Source organism: Schistocerca gregaria, unplaced genomic scaffold (genome assembly GCF_023897955.1).
Source record: "Schistocerca gregaria isolate iqSchGreg1 unplaced genomic scaffold, iqSchGreg1.2 ptg001229l, whole genome shotgun sequence".
NCBI classification, from domain to species: Eukaryota; Metazoa; Arthropoda; class Insecta; order Orthoptera; family Acrididae; genus Schistocerca; species Schistocerca gregaria.
In genome coordinates, this window is record NW_026062550.1 from 17,501 (window position 1) to 22,500 (window position 5,000).

The window sequence follows — 5,000 nt, forward strand, 5'->3', positions numbered from 1 at the left end:
CGCTTCCTGCGGTGGCAACGCTGGGGCAGAGTCGATACTCGCCCACTGGTGGAAGGTAAGCATTCTGCTTTACATCAGTACATAACTGATATTTCAGTCGTCTGACGTCCCTCCTTAGTAAATGATGCAGGACCACATACATAGATGATACATACTGTAAACTGGGGAGGACAGTGTGAACCGCACTCGACCCAGTCACCCTATCTCACAGTCCACTCTGTGTGTAACAAAGCGAAAGCACCAAAGCACTATCGTTCAACAACATCCATTTTATCCTCGCTGCCACAGGACACTATCCAAAGAACGACAAGAGGAACGTCACGTCCACTAATAAGACAGAATGTCTCACATCACCCGCAAACAACGCAGCTCAAATCAGCCAGCAACACCCACAGTGGTCCACCCAGTATCAACACAGGACGCAACGCCACGCCACAACAATAAAGCTACAAGTAATAAAATACCCTTTGGCCACACCCCTTATAAAGGCATCGAACCAACGCACCACCTGACACCAGCCAAACGTACATCCTGATTTGACACATCTCTGGCAACCTAACCCACGTTGGCCCCTAACCTAACCCACGTTGGCCCCTAACCTAACCCACGTTGGCCCCTAACCTAACCCACGTTGGCCCCTAACCTAACCCACGTTGGCCCCTAACCTAACCCACGTTGGCCCCTAACCTAACCCACGTTGGCCCCTAACCTAACCCACGTTGGCCCCTAACCTAACCCACGTTGGCCCCTAACCTAACCCACGTTGGCCCCTAACCTAACCCACGTTGGCCCCTAACCTAACCCACGTTGGCCCCTAACCTAACCCACGTTGGCCCCTAACCTAACCCACGTTGGCCCCTAACCTAACCCACGTTGGCCCCTAACCTAACCCACGTTGGCCCCTAACCTAACCCACGTTGGCCCCTAACCTAACCCACGTTGGCCCCTAACCTAACCCACGTTGGCCCCTAACCTAACCCACGTTGGCCCCTAACCTAACCCACGTTGGCCCCTTAACCTAACCCACGCTGCACCTTAACCTAACCCACGCTGCACCTTAACCTAACCCACGCTGCACCTTAACCTAAGTTACGCTGCACCTTAACCTAAGTTACGCTGCACCTTAACCTAAGTTACGCTGCACCTTAACCTAAGTTACGCTGCACCTTAACCTAAGTTACGCTGCACCTTAACCTAAGTTACGCTGCACCTTAACCTAAGTTACGCTGCACCTTAACCTAAGTTACGCTGCACCTTAACCTAAGTTACGCTGCACCTTAACCTAAGTTACGCTGCACCTTAACCTAAGTTACGCTGCACCTTAACCTAAGTTACGCTGCACCTTAACCTAAGTTACGCTGCACCTTAACCTAAGTTACGCTGCACCTTAACCTAAGTTACGCTGCACCTTAACCTAAGTTACACTGCACCTTAACCTAAGTTACACTGCACCTTAACCTAAGTTACACTGCACCTTAACCTAAGTTACACTGCACCTTAACCTAAGTTACACTGCACCTTAACCTAAGTTACACTGCACCTTAACCTAAGTTACACTGCACCTTAACCTAAGTTACACTGCACCTTAACCTAAGTTACACTGCACCTTAACCTAAGTTACACTGCACCTTAACCTAAGTTACACTGCACCTTAACCTAAGTTACACTGCACCTTAACCTAACTTACACTGCACCTTAACCTAACTTACACTGCACCTTAACCTAACTTACACTGCACCTTAACCTAACTTACACTGCACCTTAACCTAACTTACACTGCACCTTAACTGTCACATGTAACGTCACAGGAATGTAGCTTTGCCTAACAGCAACCCTCTGAACATAGTTCACTGCTTGGATCCTCTGGTGTCATGTGTATTTCTCGATGCCATGGTGCGTACCCTCACGTAAATGTCTTTCGAGTGTTGCGTACTTTCTACACAGTCCCGCTAACCACTGGAAGGGTGTAACGCTACAGAACGAATATCGCCCTCCCCTCCTGCCCTTCCAAGCTGGTCGGTCAGGCGTTTGTTTGTGAAATGAGCCTTGCAGCTGTTCAGTTGCATTCGGTTGTCGATGCAGTCAGTGTACGTTGTGGTACGGCCTGTGTGGACTGTCCGCTGATGTACGCGTAACCCACACTGATCATCCGTCGTTACGTACTGAGTGACATAATGTGGCACATGCTTGACCGTACACCGGCTGCGCCCTACAATGGCGAATCATAAGGGCCATATGTTGTGCACGATGCTACTTGTCTCGTCTCCCCATTACAGCGAGATTGCACTGTTTTACGCCGTACAGACATGTGGTAGGTACGGACGAAAGTATTGCATGTTGGCCCCCCCCCCCTCCCTCTGCCGGGAATCAGCGTGAGCCGTCTGTTGATGTAGCGACGAGGGTTTTCCTATTTAATCGTATTGCCCCACACAACATGATACCACGGTGGACCGCGTTCCACATCTGCGACATGCTACAGAGGCCGGTTGACAGTCGACCGCGCAAGGGACATTGCACACGTGCGCGGACCATCTTCCACGTGTTCTCTCGTGTACATGCCGTAGTGTGTATGTGGGCTGATGTAGCGTGTCGTGACACATAACATGCAGGCATGCCAGAATCGTAGATTTCGCAAATGTAGATTGACGTATACGTTTGCTGCCAAAGATCCGCAAATGAACTGGAAATCAGTTGTTGAGCGGTTGTTCGCGCTGCAGGTGCATCGGTGATAGCGACGATCGGTACATCTGTGAACCGGTTGTTTCGGCGGTACCCGCCATGCCCCCGAACCTGAGTTGGCCATGTGGGTATGAAGCGATACGAGGCTGTGGCTTGGTGGGACAGTCCCCGGCCGGTGAGGGGGGGCCGCCCGGCGTGCTGGCCGCGCGCTGCGTGAGCGCACGCACTACAGCCGGCTGGTGGGGGGCGCCCAGTGGCAGGAGCGCCGGCCGACGGGCCCGGCTGGCGTCCCAGCTACGCGCCGGCGCACCCGGCGCGCGGCGCCAGGCGGCCAAAGTGGGTTCTGCCGAGCCCGGTGCGAAGCGCGGTGGACATCTGCAGTGTGCTGGTCCGATTGCGGACTGTGTGCGTTGAGGATGCGCCGCCGCCCGGCACTCGGCGTCGCGACGCCGTCTGCTGCTCGGTCGCCCCCAGCGGTTCTCGCAGGTGGTTTGTATCGCAGCTCTGCGGACGTGTTGGCGCGTGCGCTGTGCTGGGAGAGTTCGCTTCTGCACCCAAGTGGGGCTTTGCCCTTCTGTGGCGCTGGCGTTGGAGCTGCCGGTCACCGTAGGTGGCGCGTGTTGTTTCCCGCCGGCAATGCCACGACAGCACGCTCCCGGGCCTCTGTCGGCAGCGGCAAGCTCAGTTGGGAGCACGGGTGTTCGCACTGAAAGCGTCTACTCGCCTATCTCCGGGCGATTGCGCCTCTCTCGAACCCGACCAAGTACTTAGGACGGCGCTGCGCGCCGCCGGGACCTGAGAGGGTTTCGAGGTGTATCGTGCAGGGGAGCTCAGCCTCCTCCTGTTTGCAGAATAATTGAGCGGACGCTTGCGTGTTCGCGCGGGCCCTCGGGACACACTCCCGGGCGGCCGGCTGCTCAGCTCTCGTTGACGCAGCTCCCTGGTTGATCCTGCCAGTAGTCATATGCTTGTCTCAAAGATTAAGCCATGCATGTCTCAGTACAAGCCGCATTAAGGTGAAACCGCGAATGGCTCATTAAATCAGTTATGGTTCCTTAGATCGTACCCACGTTACTTGGATAACTGTGGTAATTCTAGAGCTAATACATGCAAACAGAGTCCCGACCAGAGATGGAAGGGACGCTTTTATTAGATCAAAACCAATCGGATTGGCTCGTCTGGTCCGTTTGCCTTGGTGACTCTGAATAACTTTGGGCTGATCGCACGGTCCTCGTACCGGCGACGCATCTTTCAAATGTCTGCCTTATCAACTGTCGATGGTAGGTTCTGCGCCTACCATGGTTGTAACGGGTAACGGGGAATCAGGGTTCGATTCCGGAGAGGGAGCCTGAGAAACGGCTACCACATCCAAGGAAGGCAGCAGGCGCGCAAATTACCCACTCCCGGCACGGGGAGGTAGTGACGAAAAATAACGATACGGGACTCATCCGAGGCCCCGTAATCGGAATGAGTACACTTTAAATCCTTTAACGAGTATCTATTGGAGGGCAAGTCTGGTGCCAGCAGCCGCGGTAATTCCAGCTCCAATAGCGTATATTAAAGTTGTTGCGGTTAAAAAGCTCGTAGTTGGATTTGTGTCCCACGCTGTTGGTTCACCGCCCGTCGGTGTTTAACTGGCATGTATCGTGGGACGTCCTGCCGGTGGGGCGAGCCGAAGGCGTGCTTGCGCGTCCCGAGGCGGACCCCGTTGAAATCCTACCAGGGTGCTCTTAGTTGAGTGTCTCGGTGGGCCGGCACGTTTACTTTGAACAAATTAGAGTGCTTAAAGCAGGCAAGCCCGCCTGAATACTGTGTGCATGGAATAATGGAATAGGACCTCGGTTCTATTTTGTTGGTTTTCGGAACCCGAGGTAATGATTAATAGGGACAGGCGGGGGCATTCGTATTGCGACGTTAGAGGTGAAATTCTTGGATCGTCGCAAGACGAACAGAAGCGAAAGCATTTGCCAAGTATGTTTTCATTAATCAAGAACGAAAGTTAGAGGTTCGAAGGCGATCAGATACCGCCCTAGTTCTAACCATAAACGATGCCAGCCAGCGATCCGCCGCAGTTCCTCCGATGACTCGGCGGGCAGCCTCCGGGAAACCAAAGCTTTTGGGTTCCGGGGGAAGTATGGTTGCAAAGCTGAAACTTAAAGGAATTGACGGAAGGGCACCACCAGGAGTGGAGCCTGCGGCTTAATTTGACTCAACACGGGAAACCTCACCAGGCCCGGACACCGGAAGGATTGACAGATTGATAGCTCTTTCTTGATTCGGTGGGTGGTGGTGCATGGCCGTTCTTAGTTGGTGGAGCGATT

The 5,000-nt window shown here is 53.7% G+C and overlaps 1 non-coding gene across 1 annotated transcript in view; it reads left to right on the forward strand.

Moving 5' to 3' along the window:
* The first annotated feature begins 3,616 nt into the window (after positions 1-3,616).
* Positions 3,617-5,000, forward strand: part of LOC126329945 (small subunit ribosomal RNA) — a 1,893-nt gene continuing 509 nt past the window's right edge. Inside the window, exon 1 of the ribosomal RNA XR_007562598.1 lies at positions 3,617-5,000. This exon is cut by the window's right edge and continues 509 nt beyond it. This is a non-coding gene — a ribosomal RNA (small subunit ribosomal RNA).